The following is an 18314-nucleotide window of genomic DNA, read 5'->3' as shown; positions in this document are numbered from 1 at the left end:
GTGTTAAATGGGCTTCTCACTATGATACTGAGCAAAGCTCATATGATCCTGTGGTTCTTTCCAAAACAGTGCCAGTAAAACTTCCAGAATGTGCCATGGGATGGGTTTGGTACTGCACCAGTACTGCTTGGCTGTAATGCTCTAAACTGGGGAGAAGGAAAAAGCAGAAATCCAAAGTATGGTACAAAAATTTCTTAAAAAAGCTGGAGAACACTGGCTAACCTGTACTGCATCCCCTGTCATGTTTGCTCCCAGGTGGAGGTCATCAGGCAATGTTTTTATGCCATTTGTGTTTATTTTGGATGGCTTGGTGGCACATAAGCTGTGACATTGGAGCCATGCCTTTGAGGATGGCTTCTGTGTGCCTTCCTTACTTAATGTGGTGCTTTGGGCCTTCTAATCTCAAGGATATCCATATCAGTGCAAAAATTCACACATTAAGCTCAGTTTCCAGGGTACTGCACAGCACAGCTTGCTCTTGACTCCTCAAAGTTAACTTCAGTGCACCTGAAAGTAGAGATAACATAGAGCCAGCTGATGACAGAAACCCATGTACTAGCCATAGGCTAATGTGGCTTCTCCCTGCAGTCCCAGAGCAGCTGTGCATCCTGAACCATTGCTATTCCCTTGCCATTTTAACTGGCACAGTGGGAAAAGGCTGCACTTGGTTACTGCAGGATTATAGAGCTACACACTGTTGTTACATCATGGCTATACTGGGAGAGTGTGTTCAACCTTATCATTAGATGCAGGAGCTGAGAAAACTTGATTTTGGTCCTGTCTCAGACAGTAACCTGCTTTGTTGCCAACAGAAAGTCTTTCAGTCTACAATCCTGTCAAAGGGATTTTTACTCTTTCAAGAGAATCATCTGAAGTTTTATTGACACCCTTAAATTGCATATTATCACATAAGTGGTAAGAAAAAAAAAAGTGATATATTTTATTGTGTCTTATTTTGTATTTCCATCACATCTCTGATATACCAAGTTGACTCTTGGGTTATAGCACGTACTGAGGACATTTTCTAGCTGACTAGTATATCACAGGAAAATCTACAGGATAAACAGAACTGATGTGTCAGAAAAGAATACTCAAGCAAGAGGATGGACCCAAACCAGTACAGCAGTTCTTGCTTTCTAACACTGTTTCATACGCCCTTGATTTTTTCCTGGATTATAAGACTTGCCCAGCCCTGTCAGTAACATGCAAGGCTCCTGTGCTGTCCTTTGGAAGGTGGCTTTTTCATCTGCTTGTCTGTTCACCTCCACCCCATGCATGGGCTATAGCTGTGCCACAGTCCTGGATGCTGTAGGGAAAGGAAACACACCTTTAATTTTGGATAACGGGGCCAAAGCAGCAATGATCTTAGCACAGAGCAGCATGTGCTGCTTTCCTTCTGCACTGAGTGTCCTCGAGCTCTGGGAGGATGGGTCTCAACAGCAGCAGCTGAGAAAAAGCCTTAGTGCTGCTGAGCTGAAGTGTGTCCCTGCAGTGGGGCAGCACAGACCCGAGGCCAGTCTCTAGTGTGTGCTCATGCCTGGCTTGTCCAGATGTGCAGCATCCTTAAATCCACGCTCAGCAAAGCTGAATTGGCTCTGGCCAGCTGTCAGTCTCATTGTAATGCTTTGTCCTGACACTTCATCCCAGCTCCTCAGGTCCTCTTTTTCCATCCTCTCCTCCCTGCCTTTTTCCTCCCTCTGAATTACTGTGATGACTGAGGGGAAGACTCTTGTACTTGCTGGTTTGCAGCAGCTTGGCTGTCAAGGTGTTTGTAAGGAGATGAAAGGCAGTGGCTGATTTTCTCTGTTGATTGTATCTGTCACTCATGAATGAAAGCCCTTTGCAATCTTGGCACATCCTGACTTTATTCCTTGCAAGAGCTCTGCCTGGGAACAGCCTGATTTCAACACACACTCTTGGATTTGCATCCATGAGCTAACTCAGGGCTAGGGGTTGTTTTAGAAAGTGCTATTAGTCCAAAGACAGGTTAAAAGCAGAGTTTAATAAGATGTATATAGTACAATATCTGTATCCTGAAGTAGGTTATTCTTTTCGGGTTTTTTTTTTTTGCTGTTCACTGAAAAAAAAAAATGAAATAGTAATAACTTCCTAAAACTTCCTAGTGGTGTTTTTCATTGTCTTGGCTCTGAGAGGTAGGGGGAATGTAAGTCCCAAATTTAAAAGTCTCCAGCTTCCAACGGGAGGTCTTATTTGTGGTGTTGGACCAAAGTATGGAAAATATTAAACATGTCTTCTGTGTGTGTGATATTGAGGTGAGGATGGTGTGTCCCTAATAGGTGGAAGATTTCTCAGTCCCAGATCTTAAATAAGTATTTTCTCTTGGATACCAATTTGTAGGGTTGGTGCTTTCTGTTTCACTAAATAATTATTAAACAGTCCCTGTCCAGAATCTCCAGTGGGCTTTTCCTCTCCATCATATGAAGATATAACTTGTGCCCATGCAACCATTTCCATGGGAGTCTGAAATAGCTGGGACCTCCTGAAGTAAATGTGAAGACTGTAGAATATTGCTATGCCAGCATCTTCATTAGCAGCCTTTCTTCTCGAGCTAAGATCCTTCAGGGGAGGGAGATGGCCTGAGCTGTGGCCAAAGTGGGTGACAAGAACAGCTCAGGGACTTTCTCTGCTTTGCTGACACACTGAGAAAAAAAATAGGCCAGCAATCCATCTTGCAAGTCTTTTAAGCTATCATAAGAATTTATAGGAACTCAATATACAATAAATTGTAGATATAAAATAGCAGGTGGTACATCTTTCAAGCATTATGTATTAAAATTCAACTTGACAAGAGCAGGAAAACAGCCCCCAGACCTATGTTCAATGAGTAACTACAGGGGAAGTAAGTCGTGGTTAAGAGAAGTGGAGTGTTAATGACAGGTCTGTGCCAGTAAACACAACAAAATGCCTCAGTGGTAATTGTCACCAGAACAATTTCCTTCCCTACTAGTTACAAAATCAGAGAAACTATTAGAAACATCATTTGTAAAACCCAGACACCATATGTTTCCATCAAATGTAGCAGTCATCTCTGTCTCTGAGGTTCCTGAAAAAAACCCCTTTGGGGTTCTAGCTGGGCTGCTGAATATAAGCTGTGAAAATATTGACATGCTCATTTTATCCTTTGCTTTCCTTGTCCTTCTCTGTTTCCATTCTTTAATCCTTTCTTAGTGGCAGCCACTAATGTAGCCAAGTTACTTCTGCATCAGAGGGTCAGGAAACTGTTTCCTCTCAGGCCAGATGTGCTGACACTGCTAACCTTGATTTCTATAAATAATTGAACAGTGTCTGCTGTGTATTTCAGGCCCCATTTAGCCAAGATTCTTGGATGCTGAGACAGCTTTTCATCTTCCCCATCTCCTCAAAGTCATACCCAAGCCAGACTTTGTCTCCTCTGCCTTCATGACTCTGAGCTGCTTAGACTGGCAGCAGCAACTCCAAGATGCTTTTCCCCATGAATGCATCTTTCTCAATTTGCAGGGTTTAAAATTCTTCTTTTAACTATTGAAAGATTTGGTGTGGATGTTTTAGTGAAAATGAGTCACCAGACAAGCAATGGGAATTAAGAAGTGTTAGGAGTAATCCAATCATTTTAGCAAAGATGCAGTGCAGTAGTTTTTGGAATAAATAAATTTGTGATGGTATGATCAGCATTGCTTGTTTTTGCATAATAAAAACCTTTTATAAATCAGCTTGCTCAAAAGGGAGTACATCTGTACTGCTAAGGTGGCTTTCAGAAGCAACATGTTCCAGGAGTAAGAAAAGTACTGAGTTATGTGCTGCCCAAAGCCAACTCAAACTGGTGGTGAATATTTCAGTAGAGGTTTTTCCTCAGTGTGGCTCTGGAGTCTTGATTTTCAAGTTGAGGCAACATCTACTGCAGTCCTTTCTGAATTTCAGGGCCACATCTATAGCCAAGGTAAGCCGCTGCTGACTTCTGCTGATGGTCAGTAATTTACAGCACCACAATCTGGCCTCTGGTTTGCCTCCTTTAGCTGAAGTGATTTAAAGATATTTGCTCTCTGCATCAACCCTAGTGAAGTTCAGATATATTTGACCTTCATTCCCTAGCGCTTTGGAAACAGAATCATAATAAATGTGTAGTCAATTCTGCCCTGCAGATAACCAGAATATGTTTTTTTTGCATCCCTTTGAAATATGTCTGTTATTTTAAGCCTCTGCTGCCAAGGGGAAGGCATGGGGTACTTGGAAAGTAGGAAGGAGGAGGAGAATATAGTGTAAAAGGAAGAAGCTGTGGGGAAAGGTTTGGTACTAATAGATTGGATCCATTTACAGCATTGTTGGGCAAAGCACTGAATCCTGAAAAATAATTTGTGGCAATTTAGACTTTTACCATAGCAGGTATTTTGCTCTTGAGGTATATATAGCAAAAGGCAAGCTTCCAGACTGAAGAGTTTATAACCCTAAATGTGCATTTCTGCAGGCAGATCAGTGAAGCTGGTATCTGCAAGGCAGAGTTAGGGCCTCGGGTGGATGGGCTGTGACCCATCAGGGTAACAGCACAGCTCCTTTCTCAGGAGAACAAGTGGAGCAGCTTAGGAAAAGAGTGCACTTAGTTCTTACAATTTTCATTACAAGTGACTCTACAGAGCAGGTGTGTTGTTGGGTAGGTCATACAGAAGTATTTGAGCAAACACAAACCCTCAAACGAGAAAGGAAAAGCAGCTCCTGAAAAAGACAGATATATTTTTTTAAATTAGTACAATGTATGAATTTATCAATGCTGTCCATAGTTCAGGATTGAGAGTTCTATAAGTAGGAGTAAGTGCACATTAATCAAGAATAGTTACAAATACCTTGTGAATAAAATAGAACCTCAGTCTTCTGTTGTGCATGTGTATATATATGCACACTGGGGGTGTTCTATCAGTTTCTGTAGGTAGAAGCCAAAGCATTTACCAAAAAGAAGCAAAGACAGTCCCTAATGGATACAGCAGAGGAAGTAGCATGCTTGATCCACAGACAAATGGCAGAGCCAGAATGAGCAGCTTTCCTTGGCTGTTTGATGCTAGGTCACAGTGCATCCAGCCTAGAGCTGTCCAGCCTTTGTTAGTGTTCATCAACAGAGAATGTCTGATGTACTTCAGTGAAAGAAAATGTGCTGAATGCATTGCCCGGCTGTGTTTGGGGACAAGACTTGAAGTTTTCTTCACTTCACACAAGCTTGTGTGTCCTGACATAGATTTCCATATCCAAGATGGAAGATATTAATCACAGCTTCGCATTAGGAGTGATAAAACCCAGCTCATCTGCTTTGTGCCCTGTCCCTTGTGGAAGTGTCATTGGAGCAGCCAAAGTGCCATCTCCTGGCTCTGGGGCATTAATAAGCCAGCATGTCCCTTCATCAGAGCACAAAGCTTTTCTAAAGACACTGACAGTTTCAAGTAATTCATTATTGGGACAGATTCTTCTGGATTTCTGTCTCAAGCAACAGGATTTGGGAGAAATAGAAACAAAAAGAAACCCTTCCTAATACATTCTGCACTGTGATTATTAGAAGATGCTTACAGGAAGTTGAAAACCTCATTGATATATGTGGTGCCACATTCTGATGTGGCACTTAAATGTTAACTTCTTGCTTTTTGTTCAAATGCCCTGAACGAGGAATTGTGGGCATCTCTGTGTGGGTGGGTATCTCTTCTGTTCTGTAGCAGAAGAACCTTTGAATCATCTCATTTTCTTCCCTGTCAGCAAGAGGTAGAAATGGTGATAACAGCCTGGATTCAGCAAATTCGTGGGGCAGCAAATATACTGCCTGCTTCGTCTGTATTTTGATTGTCTGGTATTTCTAGTATTCTGTTGGTGGCTGAAATCACATTTATTGCAGTGAACCTTCAGCAGAGAGGTGAGTGAGGTTTCAGTTCAGACTACTGGGACAGGAGTGTTTAATGGTGGTAGAATAGATAATGAAAGTGCAAAGCCGAGTTTCTCTTTGGTTAAAATGCCATCTGACCATCTGGCATACAAGTAGCAGGTGTCTCCATTCTGTTAATGTCGCTGTTGAATGCCTCTGTCTCCTGTGCTTGCCCCTCCCAGGAGAGGTGTTCCACCTCCTCTGGTTCTGACTCTGTGTCCTGATGTTGCAGTGGTGACACATCAGAGGGCTCTTGGGCTGCCACGTGCTGAACCCTCGGCTGTCAAGAACCTTGATCTTTCTGCTGAGCCAGAGAAAATTTAATTAGCTTATTTAAACATTCATCTTTGTCCTGTGGGTTGGTGGAGTTGGTGCTGGCTGGAGCCTCATTTCCACATAGCTCATTGACTGTAACTAATTATTGCTTGTAAGTGAATGGTGCACTCAGCTGACAGCCTCTGCAGCAAGGTGGAATTTATTCAATTTCAAATTTTTCATTTATTTGCTGCCAGGACCATAAGAAACCTTCCCCCTTTAGGGCAGCAAAATCTTTCTGTTCTTGTTGGATGTTAACTGGGCAAACTGATGGAAAGTAGTTAGCACAACCCCATGCCAGTGATGTGGTACAGACAAGGTGACTAATTCAGTGACAAAGGATGACAGTCCACAAAACAAAAAAAAACTGAACTGCTCTCTAGCTTAAGGTTACTTGCCTATTTAAGTATGCATTATGATTCTCTCTGATTTCATATTTACATTTTACTTTTTGTCATTGCCTTCTATCCTTCTTTTTAATTTGGTTTAGTTATGTATTTCTTACTGCTCTAATTCCTGTGAGTGCCCACCCTGTTCTTGATGAAGCTTTAAAACAGTGAACTCTCAAACAGAATAATTAACTTGACTCAGATACCCTATACAGGGAATTAATTTCTGAACAACTGAAGTCAGAAAAGTTACAAGTGTCTTGGCCATGAGAAGCTACAGCCTTAAATATAAGTGATAGTACTAGCTGGCTCTGTAATACTTGGGGATACTCAAGGACATGTGGTGAGGAGACCCCTTTTGCCCTGACTGGAGCCACTTGGGTTTCTGTCTGCTGCTTGCACCTGCAATGTTTTCCCCAGTGTCCTCTGGCCAAAGACTTAGAGAAAGGAGAGAGGATGTATGGTGGGGCATGCAGAGGCTAATTCAGCAAGCTAACTACATTTACTGCCCAGACATTTCTCTCTGATTAAAGAGGGTCACAGAAAGGGCACTAACATCTGTGGTAACCTTTGCTGCTTATCCAGCTAAACTTAAGACCCTCTGCTACAACTTGGGCAAGAAAAACAGTTTAAAGAAGAAATTGTAGTAGTTCCCTGCCTTGGTATCTTCGGCTGTTTCAGGTGTCATACTGGAAAGTCAGTGAGGGACTCTTACTCTTCTTCCATTGCTTTCTGTGCATCTTAGCAACCACTTTCCTCATTCCTGCTTGGGATTGCCCTGCAGTAGAGTCTCTGCATATAGCAGCTCTGACAGTTCTTCAAGTGGCTGGAATTGTGCTGTGCTTCATTTGCCTTCACTGATGGACAGATTTGTGGAGCCAGTGCCAGCTTTTTTTAGGGCTGGCCTAGGGATTAAGCAGCTCCTTGGTGGTCCCAAAGCAGGCTGAACATAACAAGGAATGTGAATTAATGAGTCTTGGGAAATAAAGCTGAGAGAAAAAGGCTTGGACAGAAATGTACACATAAGATGTAAGGACATTTTGTAGTCCCTTACAGTGTTGAGTTTATGCTAAATAGTGAGCATATTTTTCTATTTCTTTGTAGGAACAGAGGGTTTCCTTTGTTTAACAATCAGACGCAGCATTCTGTCATCTGCCTCCCCAGGTATGACCTTTTAAGTCATTAGCATGGTTTAACAAGCAGGCTGCTTCAACAAACTAGAGAAAATTTCTCTAGCTCCTGGAACACTTAATTTTTCTGCGGCTACTTCCTGTTTTTGCAATAGGAGTCACAGTATCCATTAACAAAGCAGCTGTCTTGCTTTTTGAGTTAGCAAGAACTTGCTTACAGCCCTGGGTGGAAAGGGCCTAAGATGGTGATGGTACAAAGGCAGAGCATCTGAGAGAGGTGATAGTGCCCCTGCACTCTGCTCTGGTTTGTCATCCTGCTGCTGCACTGAGCTGTGCCACAGAAAATATGAGAATGATTTGGCAGAGTAATCACAAGCACAATGATTCCAGATCTCCAGAATCAGAAATTATTGGTTTAGATCAAAGAAATTCACTTTTTTTGCATTTTGGAAGGAGAAAACATTCAGGAGACTCTTGTCACAGAAGAATAAAAGTAAGCATTAGAGAAAACCTGTGTCATGTAGATGAGCAGATACTTGTTTTGTCAGTATTTCTTGTATGCACATGCATTCTTTTCAGTTTGATTTTCAAGTGAACATAGTTGCTGTTTTTACAAATATGAGTTTAAAATGCTAAAGACGGAATACTGAACTCCAGCAAATGGGAACACAGTTTGATTGAAGAACTGCATAAGGAAGAAATATAGCATATTTCATATATTTATCATAGAATAAACGATGGATTTGTGCCTTTCTGCATATGCTGGTCTCTTTACCTCGCTGGTCTGAGAGCTCACTGTGAGCCAAATTTCTATCTGGGCAAGGCTCGGGAACTTGGTCTGTCACTTAGGGCTGCAGAAACGGTCTCAGGGATCCCAAAAGGGACCCCAAAAACCCAGCCAGCGACACACATACATGAGCATGAAAGTTTTATTCAGGTGGTAAAAGTACCTACTCTGCTTTGTCACTGATAAAAAGGAAGGAACTGGATTATGGCAGTTTAGGGCACATTTCTGTGAGATCATACTTGAACAGTAGCAAAATCAATCTCTGGTATTCTTCTTGAGTAGTCACTGCCACGCTTCTGAGGCTGCCAGGATACTTAACTGTGAAATTATGGAGGGATCAAGCACAGATTTAAAGGAAGGCAAGCTGATACTACAGGATGAAAAAAGGTAATAATGTCTGGTGTGGGATTTGTGTGGACATGCCCATGGGCACTTGTATGTGTATCTATTGGGTACAAGGCTGATTTTAGACTAGAGCTATTATAAGCCTGTAAATCTGTCAATTTTCCAGCCACTCACTAGTTTACTTCTGCATGCAGTCTCTCCTGGATTTATGAATTTGAAGGAAGTTGAAATAGAGAATCAGATTTGGCTCTGTGCATTTGTAGGCTGTAAAAAGCAGACACACAGGTGCAAGGCAGGTGACTTTGTATATGTGAACTTTTCTCTCTCACAAACTATGGCACCACAGGGCTGACGTGGGCTGTGGAGGCACATAAAGTGTGCATGTGCCAGCCTCTCCTGTGTCTGAGACACATGATGTGCCTGAGGGTTAAGGTGCTTCTTGTTGTTTCACAGAATTTCAGTGCTACTCCTCCTCGTGGAAAGCACAGCACAGACAGCCCAGCACTTTGGGAAGGAGCCATTCGCCTTCTGGGCTTCAAACTGTGGAAGGGCAGGAGCCACCACAGCCCTGGCATTTGCTCCTGGAGGCTGCCAGCACGTCCAGCACCCTGCAGGCTCCTGCCAGCCTCTGCCAGGCAGGAGGAGGACCATAAGCAGTGATCCTGCACGCTTCAGGAATTTTCCCATGGCCTCAGAATACCCTTGCAGCAGTGCAAGTACTAAATGAAGGATTAGATTAGCCTGTAAGACTTAAAGTAACAGGCAGTTTTATTGCACCTGCCATTTCATATTGATAACATTCCACTGGCAATAAAGTAAGTTCTCAATTGTCTGCTGTGAAAAGCTTAAATTGTCTCTGCAGATCTCACCCTTAACTGACAGACCTAAATTACTGCTCTTGAAATAAGGAGTATATTCATGGAGTGCTCCATAGCCTCTTGATGCTGCTCAGAGGCCACAGACAGTTTAAGAAGTTGGCAAGTCTGAAATGAAAAGAGAGAGAAACAATCATACATCAGAACTAGCATTTTCTTCTTTGCTGCATTGGTGATTAGGAGATAAAATACAGGTATAAGATCTTGTGAGCATTGCTGTCTCTCCTGTGTCCTTTGCCTCTGTGTGACTAAAAGTAACAGTGAGAATTAGCAGTGGAAATAACGTGTCACAGGTGTGTGACAGGGAAAGTTGTGACAGCAAAAGGAGATGTGTTTCACTATGTGTAAGAGCATCCCCCAAGGCTGGGCTGCTGGGTGGGGAGGAGGGGTGACAGAACCAGGAAGGTGGCACAGAAGGCATCAGGAACGGGTGAAAAAGCTCATGTTCCTCTGAGCTGGGATGTCAGTGCAGCGTGTTTGCAGCATTTGGAGCTGAGGACTCAGCTTTAGAAGAGTTGCAGCATTCTCTGATACTGTGGTTTTGCTTTTGATGCTTCTGGGACTGCTGCAGTGACTTTTCATGCTGGTCACTGGGCCCTGTGATTCCCTGTGCATTGTGAACAAACTCAACATCTCCTTCTGACACGAGCTTTTCTGTGTGTGAGCTGTCCCTCTGAAGGGACCCCAAAACATGAAGGTGCCAAGACCATTGCTCATCTGGGGCTGTTTCTAAGCAGGAGAGGAGAACTTTTACCACCTTTGTAAAGCTCTGTTACATTGAGATTATAGGAAATTCTGAGTAAAATTTTGAGTGTAAGCATTGTTTGAATTTCTTTTTCTACTGTGAACCTACTAATGCTCAGAAGGGGAGGCACATAGATGGGGATGGAGCTTGGCAGCAGCCATCCAGAACAGAGCCTTGAGGGCAGCAGGAGGTCAAGTTGAGCATGCAGTATACTCAGGGAGAACATTTGTGTATTGATGCTTTGTTCAATTAGGCTGGAGCCTCTTGGGATACAGGCTCATCTTAGATGAACTTTGTACAGAGCATATGTACACCATAGCTTGTATTTTGGGGTTAGAAATTTCCCTCATTAATGATTGAAAGTTAACATTATACAGAAAGATGTCAGTGAGGAATGATTAGAACAGTTTTTAGAAAAAACATGAATTGATACTTACTAGATGAGTTTCTTGTAGTAGCTACAGAAGAAATGTTGGCTTGATTTCTGAAGAGTAAAAAATTCTAGAGATGTTCTTGTGTTTTATTTTGCTTACTTTGGGTTGGTTTGTTTTGCAGTGATTGTTGTAGCACTAGGGAAAGTTGGCAAGTGGGCAGAGTGCAAGGTAGAGCTCAGTGGTGTTATTGGCATTGTCTTCTCTTTTCCCATGCACGTTGAGTGTCTCCTGCTTGGCTTTGGGAGGGCTGCAGTGTGGCATCCCCACCTGGGTGGGATGACATGGGGCTGAAAGAGGCTCTTGGCACACTTACTGTCACAGTCAGTGTGGCATCTGTTCCTTCATCAGCCTTCCTTTTAAAAAGAGTCTCCTACCAACCAGTAGGTTGTTCTACAGTCTCACTTGCAAGAAACTTACAAAGGTCCTTATACCAAACTAGCCTTTGGGATTTCCTCCTTTGTGTTCATCACTTAGCATCAATCTACCTCATTCCTCATTTGAAAGGAGGGCTGTCATCACTTGTGTAATCAACTTCTCTCCTTTCTTCTGATTGTCTAATAGCCATTACATTGTACATTGATTCATTTGCAAACACTTGATTTGAACACAAGCTGCTTTGAATATTCTGTTACTTGTATTTGTGAGCTATCAAAAGTAGAATTTGCTACATTTTGAAAGGATTCAGACACGATCATGAAGCAGTGGGAAGGACACAGAATGTCCTCTGTTACTGTCAAATCATGATGATGACGGTGGTGGTGTTAGTAATACTGCTGTGTAACAGACTGAGTCACTAGTAGATGCTTAAAACCTGTTTACAGCCAAGAAGCAAAGCAATTCAGGCAGAAAATGACAGACAGGTGACCTGACTTGCTGCAGCTTTTCAGTAAGCCTCTTCCCAACTCTGGATGCAAGAGGTGGGCCAGAGAGACCAGGAGGGGAGAGGAAGAAGGAAATGTCATCCTTCCTTTCCCTTCAGTTGTGATGAGCCACAGAGTTTAATTTTAAGGAAGGGAAATAATGGTTGTCCTATGTATTGCAGTTGATGCTTGATTCCTTTGTTAGGATTAGCAGCCAACCCCAACACAGAACTTTTCAATTTCTGTGCAGTACTTTAGTGACTTTATAGAGGAGCAAAATTAAGCAAGTGACGGTGAGTTGCTGAGCTGCATTTTGGTTTTGTGAACACTTACTGCAATTATTCCTGCATCTCCAGCAGTCAGGTCAGCATAATCCCTCCTGTAGCTCAGGAACCAGTTCAGTGTGCTAATGCTGAGTTCTCACAACTATGAGTTTTGTCCCCTGGATGATGTGGAGGGAAAGAAAACACCATGGAATAGAAGCTCATCTCTTCTAAAAGTGGTTGAATTTTTGCTGTGAACATCCTTTTGAAAACTAATCATCTTGCTAAGGATTATAGCTTTACAGCTATATGAAAAAGAAATTGCTCACACTTGTAAAAATTACAGTTTCAGTTTTCAAAAGTCCTTGCTGAGTGGTGCATGTCAGCCCTTCTTTCACAGGAACTGCAGGGCAGCTCTGTGTCTGCACTTTCTGTCAGGTGTGACTGGTCGGAAAGGCCTTGTATCACCTGTCTCCTCCAGTGGTCTGACAGACCACATGTCCCTTGTTCATCTTCACAGCAAACCCTACTGCTGTCTAAAAGCACCTTAGTCCTCCTGCCATGTTCTCTTGAACTTTCCTGTGGAGAAACAGAGAACTTTCCCGGTTCTGGCTGGTGTCAGGACAAGGATGCAGCACGCAGGGAGGTGCTTGTGACTCTCACTGAGGGGGGAGCTGGAAGTCAGTGCTGCCTGCAAAGCAGTCATGGGGGAAAATGATTCCATTCACACTTAATACCTGTAAATAGCTTCATAATGCAAGTCACAGGTTCCTGAGCAATGCAGCTTGTAAGTTCAGTGTTAGGGAACCTGACACTCAGAGTTTAGCCTTCTTTAAGTGTAGTTAAGCACTTGAGATAGTCAACGTGCTTTGGAAAGAGATAGTGGGAATAATGGAAGTGCTGTGAGCATTCTCCATGAGAGAAGTTTGAGAGGCACAGATTCGTTTGTATTGAGGAATGACACTTATGAGAAGAACAGATGTTTGAATCCTAATGTTTTTTCCAGTATAGTTGATAAGACCCTTCTGACCAAAAAATACTATAGTTATCATCCTTATGATGAGTATTTTTTTTTTCTCTCATTTTAATCCCTCTGAGACTTTGGTCCCTTCTGAAGCAGGAAGTTATAATTCAGTCCAGCCATGACATTTTGGACAGCTGTAATAATTACAAAGGGAGGAGGGTATAATACACCGTGCAATTAATGTTCAAGTGAGGTCTTGATGTGAAAAGTGAGATCCTCCCATGGCTTGTCTCTGTTGTTTTCCAAATAATCATCTTTGAGTTTTACATCAGAAGACTTTACTGAAAGATTACTGAAAGATTGCTGGTTGTTCTGCCTTTTGCCATGTCTGTGTGGGAAATCTGGGGTAAATTGCAAGGCACTTTGATCAGGAGTATGACTAATTCCTATTGTTGCCCATACCTGCAACTCTATGAGTTTCCTGCAGTGTACACTTAATGACAGCTCCCTGATATTCTTATTTCAGTTGTAACTTCTTTGGGGCAAGAAAAAATGTTTTTCTTTTTTATACAATTACTCTTGCATCAGTTTGGCTGCTAAAAATCATAAGAACATCCGCTCTGTGCTGAAAACAGAACTAGACACAAAAGGATTTTGAGTCTAAGGTTAATGGTGGCATGCCTGAGAACTAAATACTGTGTACAACAGCTTTTGCTGTGATTCTTCTTAATGCTACATGATTCATTGCTGTAGCTATCATAATATTAGTAACTAGGTGTCCAAGTCTGGATTAGATCATTGTTGTGTTAGATGCTGTGTGCTCAAACAGCAGAATTGTTCCAGACCCCAAGGAGCTTACGGTCAAATCTCCACAGAGGCATGGAGCTGTGAGCAGCCAGAAAGGACACACTGGTGAGACTGTGTTTGCCAGTGTAATTAGTACCTTAGAGACTCCTTAGTTCATGCTGGGAAATTGTGTCCTCATAGGATATGCAGCCTACAAGGGATCAAATCCTATTTTACTTGGGGAGTGTTTCAATTTAAACTCCAGTGTATAGTGAGTTGTAAAATACAGGAGGTCAGCTTCACCTCTTGTTTGTCTCTGCTGTTTCAGTATGTTTTCAGTTGGGAATGTTGTTTTCCCAAGTACAGAAAAAGTCTAGTTAATAATGCAGCTCTATTTTTGCATATTGTTCACTGTAATAAGTAACAGAAATGGACAAAATATTCAGCTCCATTTAAAACTAATGTAAATATTGGCTTTAGAATAGACTTGGACAACCCTACTGGCTCTTTTTTCCTCTAGGTTCTGAATGTTCAGAAAACTGGCTTCCAGCTCTCAGTAGAACCATCAAGTAAAGATGAGAAAACCTATTTCTTTCTGGCCTTAGTGAGGAAGATTTGGTAAATCATGAAAGTGCCTTCTCTTGCAGTCTGAAATGTATCTAGACCTTACAAAGTAAATTTGTACTTAGAAATGCTTGAGGTCAGGACTTTGTCTTGCTTTGAGTTCAGCTCAGTGCTGGAAATGGTGTTGCCAAGTGAACTGTTTTTTAAATAAAAACGATGGGTATTATTTGTCAGTGTGAGGTGGTATCCAGTGTTGGTTCTCTGCTTAGGGCTTGTGGTGTTTATCACTACTCTACATAGGATCTCTACCTCACCTCTCCAGCCCCTGTATTCCCTTCCTGTGGTGCCATGTACCACTAGTTGATTCTCTGTGGAAGATTCTCATGCTTTACTGTGATCTTTCAGATTCCCAGCATTTGATTATTCCTTTCTTACCCACTTTGCCTTACCTGTGTTGTTTTTCCTCGTTCTTCACTGAGTTATCTCCATTTACTTCTTGGATCTTTGGGATTTCCTGACTTTCTTTGCATTTTCTCAGCAACTTTGTGTGTCCTGTCTGCAGTGACTACTCTCTCTCTGTAGGTTAGCCAGCACCTGTTTCATCCTTAACCTGTCTGTGCTTAGACAGTTAGTTCAGCCAGAAAGAGTGCATGCTATGGCCGCATGTGAGCTCCACATCCACTGAGTAGACCACCAGGATACTGCCAGACAGGAGAAATACAGTCTGAGCTCTTCTCATTGTTTTATTCCTTTGTAGAGGCATTCATCCTCTCTCTCTTTTATCCATCTGTGGATTTCCTAAGGTGGTAGGTAGGAGCTTAGAACCTTCTGTCAAACATGGTAGAAATTGGCCAGTGTGATTGACAATTATGAGTGTGGATAAACACAGCAGACAGGCAGAGACAGGAAAAAGGAGCACAAGTAGTGTAAGAGAATTAAGGAATTTGTGGGTTGCTTGTGTGTTCATTTATCTTAACCTAAGGTGACTGGCAGAATCAACCAAGCAATTTACAATACTGATTTAACATCAGGGAGAAATCTGAAGGACCTGTTATGTATAAATGGAGGCAGATTGGTATCAGGGACTTGATGCATACCTTGTGCTTTATGTTTTCTTAAATGAATTCTGGCACTACATTGTGTCACATTTTTTAATTCCTACCAAAGACAGTTCTTTGTACAAGTATTTTTAGAAATGAGCGTCCATCAGAAGAAGAAATGCAGCCAGCTTGATATAGATTCCTGGAGGAAAGATGTGGGAAGTGCTGTAGAGTATCTGTGAAACAAGTCCTTTAGAGACAAGCCAGTTGGTCAGGCCAGCAGCCCTATGGAGTTGAAATAAGAGCCTGCATTTTTGTTTGTTTTTATGATAATTCTAACAGCAGGGACTCCTTAATGTGGTTTGTAAGCTGCAACCTTCATCAGAGGCTTCACATCCAAATTTTAAACGGTGGCTGTTCTATCAGTCCTGGCTGATGATGGAGAGTTTTAAGGGATCAGGTTCTCTTTCAGCCAGAGTTCATGGCAGCCCCCTGTCCCTAGAGCTGTCAAGCAGGGGCACAGTGCCTCAGACCCCTCTGTTTCCCCCGTTTGCTCTGGAGGGCTCTCAGGCTCTGGTGTCAGTGACCAGTGTTGCAGTCCTTCCTTTTGAATCTCCTTTTTATGGCTTCAAGTTTGTCGTGCTGCCTTCAGGCTGATGCTGTGTCTGGTAAATGCCCTTCCTTGAGCAAAACTTTCTGAAACCTGCATGGTTGGGAGCCAGAGCATCCTTGCACATGTGGAAGAGACCTTGAAGGGTTTGAAGCACAAATAGGCAAGTTACACACCATGTGAATATCATAATATATTTTAGAGCAGGGAGAAGTGAGGCATGGGCTTGTTTATTCATAAATTCGAGGTAATAGTGCCAGGTAAGCAGCAGAGTCCTGGACTTATTCTAATCTTGGATCTCAGTGCCTTAACCATAAAACTACTCTGCCTTTCTAAAGATCTTTGTGATTGTAGGAATATCTGTATTACAGCACAATTGTATGAGGAAGAAAACCTGGTTTTGAGTGCAATAATCTTGAAGGCGCTTCCATTGGAGCATGAAATTCTTCATCCCTTGATGAACTTTAGCAAATTCTGTGCAGGTAATGCCTAATGGAAGAAGACAAATTACCAGAAAATAAAAAATTAACAATAATCCATAGAAGACATACGACAGTCATGGTTTTAGCAGTCTATGGATAGTAAGATGGAAATCTCTGTATTTAAAGTTTCTAATGTTGCTAATCTCCTGGTAAATCCATGCCTATGAAGGATAAGTCAAGCTTTTTCTTAAACATAGTGGTTTTTTGTCAGTGGGAGGTTTGGATTATCATAAGCATTATTCTTCTCTTATTTGCAACTCTATGGAGGCATGATCCCAGAGTCACTGCAACTAACAGAAAGAAAGAGAGAAGGAGAGGAGGAAAAGCAATAGAAAATGATGCCACTGAGCCAAGAGGCAGTCTGAGCTGGTTCTGCTGGCCTAAACTGGCACAAACTGTGGTGTGGCTCATCAGTATGAAAGTGGCCTGCACAGAGCTTAGCCATGGCTAATGTCATTCTGACTGTTCTGTCATCAGCTCAGCCCTCATGTCTCTTTGCACCACGTCTCACCCTCAGTGTTTTATACCCATGGTCTTCTGAGTGTACAGGGCCGAGCTTTGCTCATGTTTTGCCTGTGTGGTGTGTACAGCCCATGGGAGTTGGTGGGAGTCAGTTCTGAACTTGTGCAGGAGCAGGAAGGGGTTGACATGGGAGCTCCAGGCAGACAGTGGGTACAGATTTGGAGGTGGAGTAAGTCATGGTAGTTGTTTTGACCTCAGTGAAATTATCTGTGATAGAGGCTCCTTAAAATTCTTCCCCAAAATATGACTGACAGCGATCTAAAACGTCTCTTTTAGGATCTTGCCTGCAGGGGTTATGACACTCTCCACATCTGATGTTATAAGTTCAAGCAAATACACTTGTATTTTATTGCATGGCTGAGAGCTTCCACTGGAAGATGTTTGTGCTTCCCCCAGCCTAGGTGGTACAACCTTCCCATGCAGCCTGTGTGATTTGGATAGGACATCTCTGCCTTTTAGGCTATCCCCTGCTGCTGGTGCATAGGTTTGTTTCTTCCTCTGGTGGAACCCTTCATCATCTGCGGTGCTTAACTTATGACAGTGAAAGTTCAGCTGCAAGCACACGCATTACACAACATTCAAAATGGAGAGAGCAACTGTTAATGTTGTTTAAAGGTGCAAGTGAAGGACTGGGAGACCTGCCTGCTCCACTGAAGCTAAATTAAAGGTCTATTTTATCCCCCCTCAACTCAGTTTACATTTTCCTTTTGAGAAGGTGGTATCCAGGGTTTCTGGCATAGTTCATGTTCATGCCATCTCTCTCTGGCCAATAGATTTTTCCTGATGAAACTGCTGCTTTTGAAGCCTAAAGGAGGCCTAAATTAGCTCCAATATGGACAGCATTGTGGAGAGGGTGATTGATCTTTCATGGGGAAATTTATTCTGTTCTCACCTTCAATGAGATACAGTTTGGCTGGTCTCTTAATTACAATAGCAATGATTTCTGTCCTATGGAGGAGTAGATATGTCTTTGAAGAAAGAGCTCTGTGACATGACTCTTTTTTGAGTAAATTCCTAGTAAGTTGTTCTGATCAGAGGTGTGAAATTCTTCCCCCTTTCTTGCCCACCACTGCCTGCAGGCTGTTCCTACAGCCTGCACCAGTTGTGGCATTTAACACACACACTGCTGACCAAGCTGCTTGGTGTGGTTTGTTACTGGCTTTTGTTTCAGCCACAGTCTAATTATCTGATTTGACATGGCTGAAGGCTTGAGGTGCAAACTCTGGCTTCTAGTCAGGCTGCAAGAATGCAGTGTCCATGTCCATTAATCCAAACGTTAGGCTGTAAATTAAAAAGCAAAAAAAACCCCA

At 42.4% G+C, this 18314-nt stretch overlaps 1 protein-coding gene and 1 long non-coding RNA gene across 30 annotated transcripts in view; one reads left to right on the top strand and one right to left on the bottom strand.

The window, feature by feature from the left end:
• Nucleotides 1-18314, top strand: part of MAP2 (microtubule associated protein 2) — a 225034-nt gene that overhangs the window by 119650 nt on the left and 87070 nt on the right. For 3 of the 29 annotated variants that reach the window (XM_088167703.1, XM_088167689.1, XM_088167690.1), the window contains one exon: nt 7702-7761. The exons of the other annotated variants lie outside the window; for them this stretch is intronic. The gene's annotated coding sequence lies outside the window, so the exon portion shown is untranslated. The remainder of the gene's footprint in view (nt 1-7701; nt 7762-18314) is intronic. 29 annotated transcript variants of the gene reach the window in all.
• LOC148223143 (uncharacterized) lies at nt 949-16470 on the bottom strand. Its single transcript, XR_015804753.1, has 3 exons — nt 14800-16470; nt 9729-9842; nt 949-1306 (listed from the first exon to the last, which is right to left on the bottom strand). It is a non-coding gene; the product is annotated as an uncharacterized LOC148223143 (long non-coding RNA).

The sequence above is a fragment of the Sturnus vulgaris genome, chromosome 7, assembly GCF_052056855.1.
Source record: "Sturnus vulgaris isolate bStuVul1 chromosome 7, bStuVul1.hap1, whole genome shotgun sequence".
Lineage (NCBI taxonomy): Eukaryota > Metazoa > Chordata > Aves > Passeriformes > Sturnidae > Sturnus > Sturnus vulgaris.
The sequence above is the reverse complement of the archived record's forward strand: the minus strand, read 5'-3'. Positions and strand labels throughout refer to the sequence as shown.